Source organism: Microcaecilia unicolor, chromosome 8, assembly GCF_901765095.1.
Source record: "Microcaecilia unicolor chromosome 8, aMicUni1.1, whole genome shotgun sequence".
In the NCBI taxonomy this organism is placed as follows: domain Eukaryota; kingdom Metazoa; phylum Chordata; class Amphibia; order Gymnophiona; family Siphonopidae; genus Microcaecilia; species Microcaecilia unicolor.
In genome coordinates this window covers 21,428,182-21,446,949 of record NC_044038.1, presented here as the reverse complement: position 1 = coordinate 21,446,949, position 18,768 = coordinate 21,428,182, and the positions used below count along the sequence as shown (strand labels likewise).

Here is an 18,768-nt window from a genome sequence, read left to right as displayed (position 1 = left end):
AGAAAGGGGTACGTGTGAGTACACATGCTCAGAAAGGAGCTCCTGCACATTTAAGAGCCACTGCTGGAGGCTCTTGTTGAAACGAGTTGGAACAAGCAGACCACGGGGCTCATTTTCAAAACAAATGTCCAAAAAACGGCACAAGGTGGCAGAAAGACATCTTACTGGGGGATGTGAGACCAATCACCCTTCTCAATCTTGAAAATTAAACAAGCCCATACCCCTTCTAAATCTTCATTAATGAACAAATAGTTCAATAACTTGAGAACATGTTTATTGAATAAAAAAGGCTACAGTTTCACCTATTTGGTGGTAGAACATAATATTACCCGAGCTAAATAGTAAACAAGACATAAGCGGACATCCAGCCATACTCAACAAGGAGTCCATTAAAAGCCAACCAAAATAATAAATCACTTACCCCACCATAACAGTGAGAGCAAGCAAACAGGCCTACATCTCCAGATGTGACCTAACTGACCACCGGGCAAATGTTAAGGTCTACTTCAAAGGACCTCCTTTGAAGTTGCACTTAGCTTGGTTACCCTCTCCCCCAACCTGCTACAAGCAAACCAAGCAAAGACATTGGGTGAGTGGGACGGTCAAACGAGACGCCTCCAAGGAGCAGGAAGAATCCTGCTCCCAGGAGGCCTCAGCATCTTAATCAGCCCTTTCACCATGCCTCCAAGTGATCAAGGGAAGGATCTGATTCATGGATCCTTCCTGCCTTAGGACATTTGAACAATGTCAGCCAATCCGCTAGACTGGCTGCATGTCCTGCAGCCTGCCCAGCTGCTCACAGGCCATCCTGAGGCTTGCCATGGTCACCCAGGCCATCGCCGGGTGCAACTCACACCCCCGTTATAGGCAGGTTCCAGATAAGCTTGCTGCCCTTGGTGATGTCTCTCAAAATCATTCAAGTTGCAATTTTCGAATCCCGATTTTAGACAATTTTCTCCACTGTACACCTAAATTTCAAGGAGGTGTGCTGGGGGCATGTTTTGGGTGGGACATGGGCGACACCCAAAGACAGACATATTTCTGCAATAATGGAACAAAATGAAAAACATCTTGGGCCAAAATTTAGACTTTTTGGCTAGACCTGTTTCAATCACGACTAAATGACCAAAAGGTGTCCTAAAAGACCACTGGAGGGATTAAAGTATAACCCCCCTTACTCCCCCAGTGATCACTGACCCCCTCCCAGTCCCCTAAAATGTGACAGTGACAGTACATACTAGGCTCTAAGACAGCTTCAGATAAGATGGCCATTCTTATTAGAGCAACGGCAAGGTCCCAAGAGTAGCCTAGCGGTCAGTGCAATAGACTGTAGAGAAGGGGACCTGGGCCCGTATCTGATACACTTGTGGTGGAACATGTGAGCCCTCCAAAAAAAACATTAAATACCTATTGTACCTACATATCGGTGAAACCTGCAAGCTTGGAAGCTATTGTAGTGATGTACACTGAAGTAGAGTAGGTATTTTTATGCTCCTGGAGGGCTCACCATACAATATTAGGGGGTTATGGTGAGATGTGTACCTGGGACCCTTTATATGAAGTCCACTGCAGTGCCACCTAGGCTACCCCACATCTCTGCTGGGATGTCTGTGTGGCCAGTCTACTAAGAATGATGGCCCCCAGACATTCCAATGGCTGGTCTTGGGATATTTTTCTCTTGGACTTTTTATTTTCCAAAATGGTCCCAAAAAGACGGATTTTTGAACCAAAACGACAGATGTTTTTCAGCTATGCTCACCACTCAATTTTTGGATATTTCTAGCAAAACATCCCAAATCTGACTTACAACGTTTTATCCACAATGCCCCTCCACATGTGCTAGGCTGGACCTGAGCAAAAGGTAGCAGTGACATTTTTTTTTTTTTTACCCATGGTGCACATGATAAGCTCTGAATGGCACTCACTGGGGAACCCTGCTGTAAAAAGCACGGTTGTTGGGCCTACCCAGTGGCTCAGAGAGGAGTGAAATAGTGGTTAGGGTGGTGGACTTTGGTCCTGGGGAACTGAGGAACTGAGTTTGATTCCCGGCACAGGCAGCTCCTTGTGACTCTGGGCAAGTCACTTAACCCTCCATTGCCCCATGTAAGCCGCATTGAGCCTGCCATGAGTGGGAAAGCGCGGGGTACAATTGTAACTAAAATAAAATAGATACTATTGGAGATTCTACATGGAATGTTGCTATTCCACTAGCAACATTCCATGTAGAAGGCTGCGCTGGCTTCTGTTTCTGTGAGTCTGACGTCCTGTACGTACGTGCAGGACGTCAGACTCACAGACGCAGAAGCCTGCGCAGCCACATTGGTGATCTGCAAGGGCCGACTTCAGACTCACAGAAGCAGAAGCCTGAGTGGCCACATTGGTGATCTGCAAGGGCTGAATTCTACATGGAATGTTGCTAATGGAATAGCAACATTCGATGTAGAATCTCAAATAGTAGCAACAGTGGAGGAGTGTCCTAGTGGTTAGGGTGGTGGACTTTGGCCCTGGGGAACTGAGTTTGATTCCCACTTCAGGCACAGGCAGCTCCTTGTGACTCTGGGCAAGTCACTTAACCCTCCATTGCCTCATGTAAGCCACACTGAGCCTGCCATGAGTTGGAAAGCACGGGGTACAAATGTAATTAAAAAAAAATTCCTGGGCCACGATTCTGCTCTTTGGGCCAGTTCTGGGAATGGAATCCCAATCATCACTTAACAGTGACACTTCATCATTAGACTTAAGGGCCGCAGTGGCCAAGTTCAAGGGGGGGGGGGGGGGATAGTTTGTGAGGATTCATCACAATGGCAGGGCTGATGTGGGAGGAAAATACCGAAAATAGGGGGGAAAATCCCAGGCAGTTGCAAATTAAGGTTCATGGAACGATTGCTAAACAGATACTGATTCACGGTCTGTGCCCTGAAAATGGCAGATACAAATCAAGGTAAGGGATACACAAAAAGTAGCACATATGAGTTTATCTTGTTGGGCAGACTGGATGGACCGTGCAGGTCTTTTTCTGCCGTCATTTACTATGTTACTATGATTCCAAATCAGCTGGAAGCCCAAAGGAGCAGGCAGAAAGTGTGAGGTTAAACAATAACCAAAAAGATACAATGTTGCTTAAAGTGCTGTAAAACTTCAAAGAGCGGATGATACTGTTTATAAGAATGTTCTCTCTTGCTCAGTCGCTTTCTGTCTCGGAGGTAGCACACATCACACTTGGTTGCGGCAGTTGCTATGGTAATCACTGATGTTTCATTAAACAGCATTGTCACAATCCAATGTTAATATCCACAGCATAACTCGGGGCTTCCCCATAACCTGCCTTTCATTCTCTTCCACTTTGATTTTTACTTTAAAAATATGTAAATGTGACAAATTGCTTACATTATTTTATCATACTTATTCCTATAACACCACCCCCATACGGTTTTTCAGTGAGCCTCATTTATTTGAAGCTTTGTGCTGTTTTCCCCCATTAAAAACATCCGGAAGTTTCCAGTTGGGCTAACACAATGAAACAAGTGACAAAGTAACTGCCCTCTTATACCTTGTCATTTGACAATATTTTGTCCGTACCAAGGGGCACAAAATGGTCCTAATTGTAATCCTTAGAAACTTTTCTGGTTTGTAAGGTTTTGGGGTTTTTTTTTTCTGAGAATAAATCTTATGAAGAAAGACTAAGGAGGCTAGGGCTTTTCAGCTTGGAGAAGAGACGGCTGAGGGGAGACATGATTGAGGTATATAAAATAATGAGTGGAGTGGAACAGGTGGATGTGAAGCGTCTCTTCACGCTTTCCAAAAATACTAGGACTAGGGGGCATGCGATGAAACTACAGTGTAGTAAATTTAAAACAAATCAGAGAAAAGTTTTCTTCACCCAACGCGTAATTAAACTCTGGAATTCGTTGCCGGAAAACGTGGTGAAGGCGGTTAGCTTGGCAGAGTTTAAAAAGGGGTTAGCCGGTTTCCTAAAGGACAAGTCCATAAACCGCTAATAAATGGACTTGGGAAAAATCCACAATTCTGGGAATAACATGTATATAATGTTTGTACATTTGGGAAGCTTGCCAGGTGCCCTTAGCCTGAATTGGCCGCTGTAATGGACAGGATGCTGGGCTCGATGGACCCTTGGTCTTTTCCCAGTGTGGCATTACTTACGTACTAATGAGGGCTGCAGGGCGGGGGGGGGGGACTAGATTTCTAGAACAGGTCTGAGAACAAATGTTTAATGTGTCTAAAAACAAACACTAAGGGGTCCTTTTATTAAGCCGTGGTAAAATGTGGCCTGCAGTAGTGTGGGCGAATGTTTTTGGCGCACACCGGGCCATTTATTTTTACCATGTCTGGGAAAAAAGGCATTTTAATGGGCCAATAAATGGGCGTGCGTTAAAATGAAAACAAGCATGCCAATTTATGACCTGAGCCCTTACCTCCACTCATTGATCTAGTGGCAAGGGCTCACACGCTACACGTGCGTTAACCATTCGGCATGTGCCAACTGTCAATTACTGCCAGAAACACCGCGCTCGGTAGAAACTTTTTAAAAAATAATTTATACCGCTAGAATGAGCGTGCAGCAAATCCGAAATTACCACCAAGGGGCACACTAGCCTGGCGGCAGTCTCATTTGGCGCGCAATGAACGTGCATAGGCCCTACTGCAGCTTAGTAAAAGGGGTCCCTTAAATGTTCCTTAGAGCTTATAGGAGTCTTCCCTGTATTATATGCTGAAAAGCTCTTATCTCATAAGTAATTTGTTTTTGCTATTACTGGCAAGTAAAAAGGGATTATGTGGGATTTAAGCGCTGGACATCGGCCGATGGCTTCACTTACAGCACCTGCAGCAGCTCCACAGTGCAGGTAGGTGGCACAGTGCCATTCTGACATTTAGCAGAAATCACAAAGGAAGCATTGCTGATTTAATCCCGTGCCCAGTGAGCATCCATCTGCTGTGCAGAGACCTGGGATCAGAGGTGAACCCAGAGAATTACCCTAAACCCCTACACTGTTGCTGTACCAAAATGGAACTTCCATTAGGGCAAGAGATTCATCATTTAATTCAGAAATGTAGACACGTTAAAGGCTAGTCAGGCAGTGCTTAGCTCTTGTAAAATAACCCATAGGGGTCATCAGTGCCTTCCACACACATTCATTATGAGTCTGTAGACTAAAATGGACTGCTAAGATTGCCTTAATACTTATTAAGAAATAATTTTCTGCACAGCTCTTTACATTCAGCTGGAAAAAAAAAATAATAATATATATATATATTAGCGCCAGGCAACCACAGTCTTCAAGGACCACAAGTCAGGTTTTCAAGATTTCCACAATGAATATGTATGAGATTGATTTGCATACAATGGAGGCAGTACACGCAAATCAATCTCATGCATATTCACTGTGAAAATCTTGAAAACCTGACTGGCTTGTAGCCCTTTAGAACCATGGTTTCATACCCCTGATTATCCTATATAATAATTTGCACCTCCGTCTGGATGCCTGGGTTCGTAACACACTTCCCATTGGTCCGCCCTGGCAATGACGTCAGAGGGCGGATCAGTGAGAGGGAAGGGAACCCAGCACCAGCCAGCAGAGGTGAGTAGAGAATCGCCCCCCTCCCTCTGAGTTGCAGGCCCCCCTCTCCTCCGAGTTCCAGCCCCCTCCCCTCCATGTTCCATGCCCCCCTAACTCCCTCCCTCTCCTCCCCTTCGAGTTGCAGGATGTCCCTTCCCCCCTCCCCTTCAAGTTGCAGGACGTCCCTCCTCCCTCCGAGTTGCAGGACATCCCTCCCTCCCTCCCCTCCGAGTTCCACGGCCCTGCGCCTCCCACACTCTCTCTCTCTCCCCTCCGAGTGCAAGCACGACCTGTCCTCCGGCAGCCCCTCGCCTTCCTGCGTGCCAGCTGTAATTTAAAAATTCTTACCTCTGGATCCGGCGTCTGCCTTCCCATGTGTCTCAGCTTTGCCTCTGGTCCCGCCCTCATTTCCTGTTTCCGGAAGGGCAGGACCAGAGGCAGAGCTGGTTCTCTTCCTATCTCTCCCAACGTACCTTCAGAGTATATTCTCATGGATCTTCCTCCACCCCCATCCCGCTCTCTGTTGGTGTTCCTCAAGGACCTGTCCTTGGACACCTTCTTTTCTCAATCTACACCTCTTCCCTGGGCTCGATGATCTCATCTCATGGCTTCCAATATCATATTTATGCTGACGATACCCAGCTTTCTCTCTCCACACCAGACATCACAGTGGAAACCCAGGCCAAAGTATCGGCTTGCCTATCAGACATCGCTGCCTGGATGTCCAACCGTCATCTGAAACTGAACATGGCTAAGACCGAGCTCATTGTCTTTCCACCCAAACCCTCTTCTCCTCTTCCTCCACTCTCCATTTCTGTCAACAACACCCTCATCCTCCTCGTTTCATCTGCCCGCAACCTCGGAGTCATCTTCGACTCCTCCCTCTCCTCTGTCCATATCCAGCAGATAGCCAAGACCTGTCGCTTCTTTCTCTATAATATTAGCAAAATTCGCCCATTTCTCTCTGAACAGACCACCCGAACCCTCATCCACTCGCTCGTTACCTCTCGCCTTGACTATTGCAACCTACTACTCACCGGCCTCCCACTTAACCATCTATCCCCCCTTCAATCCATCCAGAATTCCGCCGCGCGTCTTATCTTCCGCATGGACCGATATACTCACATCACCCCTCTCCTCAAATCATTTCACTGGCTCCCGATCAGATACCGTATACAGTTCAAGCTTCTCCTACTAACCTACAAATGCACTCGATCTGCAGCCCCTCATTACCTCTCTACCCTCATCTCCCCGTACGTTCCTACCCGTAACCTCCACTCACATGACAAATCCCTCCTATCAGTACCCTTCTCCACCACCGCCAACTCCAGACTCCACCCCTTCTGCCTCGCCTCACCCTATGCTTGGAATAAACTTCCCGAGCCCATACGCCATGCGCCCTCCCTGCCCATCTTCAAATCCTTACTCAAAGCCCACCTCTTCACTGTAGCTTTCGGCACATAACCACTTACCTCTTTTCAGGAAACCTACACCGCCCCATTTGATTGACTGCATACTTGGCTTTAGATTGTAAGCTCTTTTGAGCAGGGACTGTCCTTCCTCGTTTAAAATTGTACAGCGCTGCGTAACCCTGGTAGCGCTTTAGAAATGTTAAGTAGTAGTAGGGTGGGGAGGAGGGAGGGGGTCCTGGAACTCAGAGGGGAGGGGGGTCCTGGAACTTGGAGGGGTGCCCTGGAACTCGAAGGGGAGGGGTGCCTGGAATTCGGGGGAGGGAGGTAGGGAGCATGGAACTCGGAGGGGAGGGGGCTGTGGAACCTTGCTAGCGCCGGTTTGATTTCTTTTGGAAATCGGCCTCTTTTACTAGTATATTTATATATTTCCAGCAATAGTTTTGTTTGACAGTTCAATGTTATCTCTAGTTCTGTGTCCATGGTAAAACTTATCTCGTTATATGCTAGAACATAGTACAGTTCCACTGTTTACAATACTTTGTTAAGAATGAAAAGACTCCTTTCTTGTGTACAGAATAAGTAGATTGGGGGTTTTACCTCTGTCTGCTTCCTTTTTAGTGCACGTATTTAAAAAAACAAAATCCACAAATCAAATCTTTTTCCCCCTATCACTGGGAAGCTTCCCAAATCATCTGCAGCAACCAAGGTGAAATGATTGAGAAACAGGGATCAGTGGCATCGCCTGACAAAATATTCACTTCATTAAAGGTGACAATCATATTAACAATCTGATGGAAGATAAAAATCCAGAGAACTGCAATAAAATAATGCAATATTCCATGATCAAATAAATCCTTGCGAGTACCTCGGTTGGAACGTATCCACAGGACTACAAAACACTCCATAGCCATCTAAGAAACCTGCTCGTCTTTCCAATCAAAATTATTATTTTTTCACCGTGTGATGCACAACAAGCACAGGACAACAATGAAAACAAATCGATGCAAAGAGAGAGTATTCTGTCTAGACCAGATCGTTCCTCCCCATGCACTTACTATTCGTTCGCTCAGATGACGAATATTAAAAAGTGGGGAGAAAACCCCGTAATCAACCCCTTGGAATCCCCCCCCCCCCCCCCCTCCGATTTCTTTTCCATTCTGTTTTAATTCTGCAACACCTGACTTGCACAGATTTAGGAAGAAAGTCCTACAACTTCAGAACTACATTTTGAAAAACGTTATAGCAAAAGCTCTGAACTCTCTGTTTGAGACCTGAAGTGAATTGGTAACAGGCTCAAAAAGGCGAGGAGATGAATTAAGCCCCTAGAGTAACATGCAATTAAAAAAGTACGTTCGAATGCTTGCAAAGTACTTTCAGGGGTTGGGGGTGCAAAACGTCTAACCTCAAGCACGCCCGAGGTCATTATGCTCCAAAAAGTTTAAACTAAAAAAAAAAAAAAAGAACGATGCAAGAACTATTTGTCTTTTTACCTGTTGCAGGCGCGCTCGCTTCTGCAGTTCCTCCTCAGCCGTCGCTCTGCAAGGTGAGCGTCCTGCTACTGCCGCCAATGCTCTCGCTGTTACCAGCCGGCTGCTGCTCAGCTTCCTCCAGCGAGAGCCGCAGGTTGGTTCTGAGCGCGCGACGGCCTCTCCATATATGGGCACAGGAAGCGCACGCGCTCCTTTTCGGAAAGCGCTGGGTTTGGCGCGCAGCTGGCCGGATCCGCGCGCAGTCTCTGTGCTGGAAGAGCTTGGGACGCGCCAGAGAAGGACGGGGGCGGGCTTGCTTTGCGGAGAAGTGTTGTTGGGGTCGTGTGCACCTGACTGCACTTTTTGGCGGGTTAAAGGTAACTCTCAAGGTGAATGAAGGCATAGGCAGGGGAATTAGTTGGGGCTGGAGACCGGCTTGTTTGGCCCCTCTAACACTATAGCCTGCAAGGAAAAGATATTGCCCCCCCTCCTTTTCCCCCTTGTTGCAAGGTCTTACTTCACTGCATGTCCTGAAGGATTTAATGCAAGAAGGGCAATTCTACAAAGGGCTCCAAACAGCAAATGGGCTGGACCAGTGGGTGGAGCATGGACATTCCACCTAGCAATGTGCACACCTTATAGAATAGCATTAGATGTGTGCATTGCAAGGAGCACTTCGGCACGCCAGCCTTTACCCGCCATTGACCTGGTATAAGCTGTCATGCCTAAGTTTTGACATGCCAAAGTGACTTTGCACTACTATTCTGTAATGGGTTAGATGCGCCTTAACACCATTGTAGAACTGCACTAAGTGGGCTTCTACCTTGCACCTACATTTAGGCACTGCTTTTTAGAATTGCACCCTCAGATTTTCTACAGTTTCACCATAATCTAGACTAGTGAGCTGCATAGGAACAGGGTTAGCAGGATTCCCACGGGACTGCCACGGAGATCTCCTCCAGGTCCAGAGGACTCCCACGGGTCCTGTGGGGATTCTGCAGGGATGGATGAGGTCCTGCTGGGTTTCCACGGAAGTGTAGTGCCAGGCCAGCCTACCTACCTACCTATCCTTTTCTTCTGCCATGCCAATTATAATAGCACTAAAAAAATTAATGGATATGGTTGATAGCATTGAAATCCCCATAAGCACTAAAAGGGGAAGTTATCAACGTGGGCATGGGCTACTGTTGAGTTGAGTTATTTTACCACAAGTTGGGTTATTGTAGCACAGGGGACGACGGGCAGGGATGGAGAAGATTCCAGTGGGGACTGGCGGGGATGGGTTAGATTTCTGTCCCCGTGCAACTCTCTAGGTCTGGACCTACTGTGTTAGTCTTCTTACAATATAAGGAGGTGGTGGAGACAAAAACCCTTGGTGGGTATTAACTTATGGAAGAACTCTGAAAGTAGCACCAATAACTTCAGGGCTTACCTCTGGAAAGGAAAGCCTGGAGAAAAATGTACATAATAAAACAATATAAATCTAATTTAAAAGAAAATTTGCTGGTGCTATTGTGATGGCTTTTTAAGGGCTTGTTGAATGGTGAGAAACATACTGTCTATGGGGGGGGGGGGGGGGAGAGATCTGTTTGAATGGTGATGGGACTGGGTGTGGCTTAGAACGCTGATTGGTGTGATTGAATGTGGTTTTTTTTTTCCTTCTTATAGGGTTTCTACAAAATAAAGTTGCGTTGGGTGAAGGGGCGGGGATTGTACATTTTATTGCTGTTAGTGGTCTTCTCTAGCCTTCCCCCTCCCCCTCCCATCGAGTGGGAATACTGTTGATGAACCATGATATATACCGTATTTTTACCATGGCATTGTATTGTTGCTTTTGATGTTTAATCATTCCAGGGTGTTGCTTTCTTGTCTCTTGTAACTCCTGTTACAACATTCGAAACTAAAAGAAATATTTTTTACAAATCTAATTTTCCAAAGCTTTTGATTCCTAAGCTGTCACTTCTCTGGTGAATGCCCATGGGGGGGGGGGGGGGGGGGGAATTAGGATCTGGAAGCTTCAACAGCTAGACTGTTATTTCTACCTTTTTCTCAACCTTTTTGAAGATTGTAACTTTTTTTTAATTTCTCTTTTCTGTCTGTCTCTTAGGGGCCTTTCGGCAAAAGCGAGAAGGGCTACCGCGCATGCCAAACTGGCTGTACTGCCAGAGTAGTGCGGGAGCCCAGTGGTAGTTCTGAAGTTGTCATGCGCAGTTTCTATTTTCTACGGCAAGGGCATTCCCGGCAGCATGGCCACATTGCCGCGCACTGCCCGATTACCATGGGGCTGGCATGTGAGCCCTTACTGCTTACTAAATAGATGGCAGTAAGGACTCAAGCAGTAAAGAGCCCAGTGGCGTAGCTACGTGGGGCCTGGGCCCCCCGTAGATTTGGCCCTGGACCCCCTGCCGATGACCCTCTCGACCCCCTCCCGCTGTCACCTGCCTTTGCTGGCGGGGGACCCCAACCCCCGCCAGCCAAGATCCTCTTCTTTCCGCAAAAGGCTTCCTTCTGTTTCTGACATCCTGCACGTACAACGTGCAGGACGTCAGAAACAGAAGGAAGCCTTTTGCGGAAAGAAGAGGACTTCGCTGGCGGGGGTTGGGGTCCCCCGCCAGCAAAGGCAGGTGACGGTGGGTTGGCGGTGGGAGGGGGGTCCAGAGGGTTGTCGGCAGGGGGAGGCAAAGGTGGTGGTGGCGGGGTTGGCAATGGCGGGGGGAGGGGGGTTGGTGGCGCCGGGGGGGGGGGCTAAAATGTGTCCCCTCACCTCAGACTCTGGAATCCCTTCCCACCGAAGTCTGGCTACGTCCCTGAAATAGCCTTGCCCAAATTGTAATATTAGCGCACGGCCATTTATTGCCGCATTTTAAAACTAGCGAGGCCATTTTTTTTACCGCAGCTTAGCAAAAGGGGCTCCTAAGTCTGTTCTGTCTATATTACTGTTTATATTATGTGCACCGTATATCAAATAAATGTGAAACTGGAAATTAGAAAAAAAAAAGAGTGGTAAACACAAGTGGATCCCTAAAGGACAAGAGGATGGAAACCAAGAATGGAGCATCTCGTTTAATACAGCTGTGAAATTGCTGTTGTGCTTATCCTAAGAAACCGTGGAGAAAGTAACTTGCACCGTATAGCAAGTACAACTCATAAGTACATAAGTAATGTCACACTGGGAAAAGACCAAGGGTCCATCAAGCCCAGCATCCTGTCCACGACAGCGGCCAATCCAGTGCTGTACACTTGAACATGAAGACTACTACTACTACTACTATATAGCATTTCTATAGCGCTACAAAGCGTACACAGCGCTGCACAAACATAGAAGAAAGACAGTACCTGCTCAAAGAGCTTACAATCTAATTAGGATAGACAATCAGGACAAATAAGGCATAAGGACAAAGAGTAGCAAGATTCCGGAATCCCAAAGAGTAGCAAGGTTCCACGCAGAATCCCAACAGTAGAAAGATTCTGGAATCCCAAACACTACTACTACTTATCATTTCTAAAGCGCTACTAGACGTACGCAGCGCTGTACACTTGTACGTGAAGAGACAGTCCCTGCTCGACAGAGCTTACAATCTAATTAGGACAGACAAACAGGACAAACAAGAGATAAGGGAATATTAAAGTGAGGATGATAAAATAAGGGTTCTGAACAAATGAATAAGGGTTAGGAGTTAAAAGCAGCATCAAAAAAGGTGGGCTTTTAACCAGATATTCAAAGCTGAAGCTTGCACAGGTCCCAGATTTGAATATCTGGGAATAATGCCATTGGTGGTGACATATTGGACTCAGATTCTATTTCCTGAAAAGTTTTCAAACCTTTACAAGGAATTTTCAAAAAGAATGCAGCTCCCAGGGCTAACACTCTAGGTTAAGGGAAAGAAAAGCCTTTCTCTTTAATTGGGTAGCCTGGGCCCCGACAGGAAATATCAAACTTCTCTCTCCACAAAGTAAAGCTTCCTTTGTGAGAAAATATTTCTTTAAGACTCATAGATTTATCACTTGCATTGGCCAAGGTTACCAATATAGAGTGACTTTCATGCAACAAAATCTGTAGGAATTACCTTCTGCGGAACCCTGTTTTTTTTACCCTGGGACATAATAACAATTGCATGCCATCACATTCTCAGCAGTTGCAATTTCTAAAACTTCTTTAAGGTACTTATTAAACAATATAGTAAGACTTAACAAATAAATAGAATGAAAATTCAAGAACCTCAAATTTCTAGTTCTGTTATTATTCTCAAGTGCTTCTAACTTGAACTGCTTAGTGATAGAGTTTTTAATAGCAGATAATGAGGTGGCTTGCAGAGTGGAGACTTGAGTATCAGTCAGTCAAATGTTTTTCAATTGCACATTCCTCAATCTCCACTATCCTAATTGTAAAGGACTGAAATACAAATCCACATACGCGACCAGTTTCTCATACATCTGCACGCAACTATGGAACGCACTACCGAAGGCAGTGGTGTGCTGGAGCAGGCTCTCACAGGCTCTTTAGAGCCGTTTGTTAAGTTTTTAAGAATTTTGGGAGCCGGTTCTCCATGGCTACTTTAACAAATGGATCCCAAAATGTGGGCTTGGGCCCCTCCTGAATTCTCTTTTACTTTGCTGGCGAGAGAGAGCCCCTGTTAACAATTTACCAGCACACCCCTGACCGAAGGTCATAAAAACAACACAAGACCTAACTATCTTCCGAAGGCTACTGAAAACAGATCTTTTCAAGAAAGCATACCATAAACATCCATCTTTAAACACTACATAATAACATTATACACGATCTATACAAAACCGAACTTCTATCACATGACTGATTAACCTCCTTGCTATGAATAATCAAGCACTACCACTTTAAACCTTATACCGAATAGGGTCTCTCTATAGTCAATGACCTAATGTATGTTACAATCCAATTTACTACTCAGGAAACTTAATGCTATACCATTATGTATTCTTCTTTACCATGTATGTATACACATGCTCTCCCGCGGGAGGTGGTGGAGAGGAAAACGGTAACAGAATTCAAACTTGCGTGGGATAAACATAAAGGAATCCTGTTCCGAGGGAATGGATCCTCAGAAGCTTAGCCGAGATTGGGTGGCAGAGCCAGTGGTGGGAGGGGGGGGGGGGGGGCTGGTTGTGTTGGGAAGACTTATACGGTCTGTGCTCTGAAGAGCACAGGTACAAATCAAAGTAGGGTATACACAAAAAGCAGCAAATATGAGTTATCTTGTTGGGCAGACTGGATGGACCATGGAGGTCTTTTTCTGCCATCATCTACTATGTTACTATGTTATATATATATATATATATTTATATATATACCATGATCTGCTCCATATGTGTTATGTTCCATGTATGTTACCATGTATGTTTGCACCTTAACGCAATACCATTTGTAATTCTGTTAACCGGAAATGGGATACAAATGCTACAAATAAATAAATAAAAATGTCCACATTAATTCATTTCTCTGCAGTTTCTTGTGAAAATATAGCAGCCTGAACAATAGAAGATTTGAGCATAACTCCATTCTGGAAGTACCCAGCCATAAATTCTTCAAAGTGATATTCTGTTGATCACTCTTGAGATCCAGGAGTTTATGATCCTCCAAGGCCATGAAGAAGTGATTTATTTCATCCAGGGCAGACAAGGCAGATAAAGCTCCTAATGTTATATTTATTTATTTATTCAGTCAGTATTGGGGTCGTTGAAATCATCCATGATTGCAGCAGTTTCCTCATTCGTTAGCTTCCCTAATTTCTGCTAATATTTCAACATTTGTCTTTTCCTTCTGATAAAAATTGGAACCAGAAGATTCTCGATTGGACTCAGCAACTGTAAATAAGGGTAAACCCCGACACAGCTGTGTTTGACTTTCCAGCAAGACGCTCTGAGTTTTACGTCCTTTTAGGATTTTTACTCGCTGAGCTTCATCAAAGTTGTTTCCAGGTACATTATTGAATGTAGAACCAGCGTTTTTGACTCTTCTCTTCCACACTTAAGTTTTGTACAAGAGCTGTTACCCCTGACGCAGGCATATCTGTATGCCGAAACACAGCTGTGTCGGGTTTACCCTTAATTATAGTTGCCGAGTCCAGTAAAGAATCATCTGGTTCTAATTTTATCAACTGACTCCACTTGTTGATTGACTTTCTGATTTGCTTCATTTGTGGAAGTTCTTTCTGACCAGGAAGATAGTAGTTTTCCCCATTGCTACTCTTTTAACATGGAATTTCTAGATACACAAAAAGAAAGACAACTGCTATAACACCAGCAGCAAAATTTAAAAAAAGAACAGCATCGAGAATCCAGAGAACCAGATGTAACTTGAGCAAAGTTTATTCAACGTAGAAATTGCGTCCTGGTACAACAGTGTTCTATTGGTTATCCACGGAGGAGTAGCCTAGTGGTTAGTGCAGCGGACTTTGATCCTGGGGAACTGAGTTCAATTCCCACTGCAGGTCCTTGTGACTCTGGGCAAGTCTCTTAACCCTCTGTTGCCCCTGGTACAAAGTAAATACCTGAATATATGTAAACCGCTTTAAATGTAGTTGCAAAAACCTCAGAAAGGTGGTATATCAAGTCCCAGTCCCAGTTCCCTATTTAAGATTCTAGATGGAATGTTGCTACTATTGAGATTCTGTTGCTACTATTTGAGATTCTACATGGAATGTTGCTATTCCACTAGCAACATTCCATGTAGAAGCCTGCCCTTGCAGATCAGCCGTGCAGGCTGCATTGCTGATCTGCAAGGGCAGGCTTCTACATGGAATATTGCTACTGGAGGAGTAGCCTAGTGGTTAGTGCAGTGGACTTTGGTCCTGGGGAACTGAGTTCAATTCCCACTGCAGCTCCTTGTGACTCTGGACAAAATAAGTACTTGAATATATGTAAACCACTTTGAATGTAGTTGCAAAATACCACAGAAAGGCAGTATATCAAGTCCCATTTCCCTTTCCCTTATGACATCACAATATCAGAAATGAGCCAAGTATCGGGCAATCAAGCCATTGTGACATCACTGATGAGGTTGGCTCTTATTGGTGGAATGAGTGGAGGAGTAGCCTAGTGGTTAGTGCAGTGGACTTTGATCCTGGGGAACTGAGTTCGATTCCCACTGCAGCTCCTTGTGACTCTGGACAAAATAAGTACCTGAATATATGTAAACCGCTTTGAATGTAGATGCAAAATACCACAGAAAGGCAGTCTATCAAGTCCCATTTCCCTTTCCCCTCTTTCCACCAGGGCTCAGAGATGCCTATTATATGTACTTTTTCAATTATTACTATATATTTTAACTCTCCCATCTTGTTTTTTTTTTTTTGGCTTCTAGCATTAGTAAACAGACACTTCAAATAATGTTGTTGTTTCTATTAACAACCTACTCAGCTGTTGACAGTGATAATTCGCAATCTCTCGAGTCGGTCTGCTCTTTATTTAAAGGCACCTGATCTCCTTTTGACTTTGCTGCAAGCTCTCTGGATGCCCCAAGGTCACTGTTTTGATAATATCCTTCAAAGATACCTTATTCTGAACCATATGCTCTTCAGGGCTGCTGAGAGACTGAGCCAGGGCAGGGCCACCGCTACTGGACCCCTCCCTTCCTGCCAGGACTGCCACTGCCACCCCCCTGGATCACCACGTAGCCAGACTACAAAAATGGGGGGGGGGGGGGGGGGAGTCAGAGCCCAAAGAGGGGGAGGGGGCACATTTTGCCCCACCTCCCTGCCTCCCACCACAACTGCACATACCTTGGCTGGTGGGAGTCCCCTTCCTCCAGTGCTGTTCTCCGCTGCATTGCCTGCCCTGCAGCTGCTTTTCCCCTCATGTCGCACATGCTCAGCATCAGGGGCGTATCTGGACTTCGCCGGTAGGGGGGGTCCAGAGCTGAGGTGAGGGGGCACATTTTAGCCCCCCTCCCCAGCGACCCCCCCCCCCCCGGCACCGCTGCTGCCCCCCCGCTGCCATTGCCGCTACAGCCGCCGCCAGAACCACCTCCGTGGCCCACCCGCCGACCGTCTCGACCGCCGCTGACCCTCCGCCCGCTGTCGCCTAGCTTTGCTGGCGGGGGACCCCAACCCACGCCAGCCGAAGCCATCTTCCTTCATTTTTTCTTCTTTCTGAGTCTGACTCTGACGTCCTACACGTACACAACATGTAGGACGTCAGAGTCAGACTCAGACTCAGAAAGAAGAATCAAACAACCAAGGAAGACGGCTTCGGTTGGTGGGGGTTGGGGTCTCCTGCCAGCAAAGGTAGGCGATGGCAGGTTGGCAGCGGGAGGGGGGGTTGTGAGGGCTGTCGGTAGGGGGGTCCAGGGCCAAATCTACGGGGGCCCTGGCCCCCATGGCCCCATTACAGATACGCCCCTGCGCAGCATGCATGACATGAAAGGAAAAGCAGCCACAGTACAGGCAATGTGGCAGAGAGCAGCACTGGAGGAAGGCTTCTGTTGGCAAGGCTTGGGAACCCCCGCCAGTCAAACCATAGGCCCCGAAGCCCTGTGCCTGCTCCTCCCAGCCTCTAAGAGGGGCCTGGCGCCAGAGTTTTCTCTCTCCTGCTCCTGTCGGGATGTGATCACCTGGGTCCCGTCAGGAGCAGGAGAGAGACAGACCCCAGCGCTGGGCCCCTATTGGAGGCTGGGCCCAGGAGAATCTTGCCCCCCCCCCCCCCCCCGCCTCTCTCTCAATGGCCCTGATGCTCTTGAGTGACTGTCAGATTTCCTCCAACTTCTAGCTTAAAAGCTGCTCTATCTCATAGTAACATAGTAAATTACGGCAGATAAAGACCTGTACGGTTCAGTCAGTTTGCCCAACAAGATAAACTCATTTTACATGGTATGTGATAGTTTATACCCGAGTTTGATTTGTCCTTGCCATTCTCAGACCGTAGAAGTCTGCCCAGCACTGTTCTTGTACTAAAAGTTCTGAAGCTAATGTCAAAACATCTTAAAATTTACACTCCAGCCCATCCTTATCTATTCAGTCCATATCCAGTCACAATCAGGGCGCAGACTGTAGAAGTCTGCCCAGCACCGATTTTGCTTCCCAATTACCGTCTCCTTTTTTAAAATGTTGAATCCACCAGCCTGATTCCACCTTTGTTAAGATGGAGCCCATGTTTCCAGAATAGGCCCCTCCCTTCCCCAGAATGTTGCCCAGTTTCTAACAAATCTCAGTCCCTTTTCCCTGCACCATTGTCTCATTCATGCATTGAGACTCTGGAGCTATGCCTACCTGTTGGATCCTGCATGTGAAATGGCAAGGATTTCCAAAAAAGCTACTTTAGAGTTTCTAGATTTTAACTTTCTATCAAAAAGCCTAAATCTGGCTTCCATAACCTCCCTCCTATGTTGTTGGTACCCACGTGTAACAAGACAGCTGGCCAGGGCCGCCGAGAGCCGGGGCTGGACCCGGGACAAGACCGCCCCCGGGCCCCCCCACCCGAAGTCTCCGGGTCCCCCCTCCACCCAAGGTCGCGTCGCGCCCCTCCCCACCCGAAGTCGCCGGGCCCCCCTCCACCCGCTGCCGGGCCCTCCGAACTAACCTGAAGCGCCTTCACGTTCGCATCGCAGCAAGCAGCAGCAGCATCAGCAGCAGGGCAGACCTCTCCTTCCTTCCTTCCCAGCAGGGCGGGACACGGAAGGAAGGAGTGGCCTGCCCTGCTGCTGCTTGCTGCGATGCGAATGTGAAGGCGCTTCAGGTTAGTTCCAGGAGCTACAGAGGGCGGGCCGGACTACAGTGGCGCCGGGCCCCCCCCCCCCTGAGGCCCGGGCCCGGGGACTTTTGTCCCCCCTGTCCCCCCCTCTCGGCGGCCCTGCAGCTGGCTCCTCCCCGGCACTATTAAGAATCTTGTGCAGGTGATGCATGAGGCCTACCACCATTGCACCAGATGACAAGTTACCAAGGGATCCTCACATCCACCAACCACCCAGCTATCTACACACCTAGTGACTGATTCAGCAACTGCAATGGCCATCCAAACACTTCCCTGGAAAAAGTTTGCCAAGATTATGTATCATTATATGTAAAATATCTACAAATGCTACTATCGTTTGATTACCTTGTTTAGGAGATTGGGAGTGGGGGAGCAAAGCAGTGAGGGGAGTTTCTTTCTGCTCTGTTGGACTGCCAGCTCAGTCAGAACCAGCATCTACTGGGATGATAGCATCACAAACATAAGTACAAAAGTAATGCCATACTGGGAAAAGACCAAGGGTCCATCGAGCCCAGCATCCTGTCCACGACAGCGGCCAATCCAGGCCAAGGGCACCTGGCAAGCTTCCCAAACGTACAAACATTCTAT

General features: G+C 46.9%; 1 protein-coding gene across 1 annotated transcript in view; it reads right to left on the bottom strand.

Moving 5' to 3' along the window:
• The window catches only part of BAIAP3 (BAI1 associated protein 3), a 260,632-nt gene extending 252,081 nt beyond the window's left edge, over positions 1-8,551 (bottom strand). Inside the window, exon 1 of the mRNA XM_030212396.1 lies at positions 8,479-8,551. The gene's annotated coding sequence lies outside the window, so the exon portion shown is untranslated. The remainder of the gene's footprint in view (positions 1-8,478) is intronic.
• Positions 8,552-18,768: the final 10,217 nt, after the last annotated feature.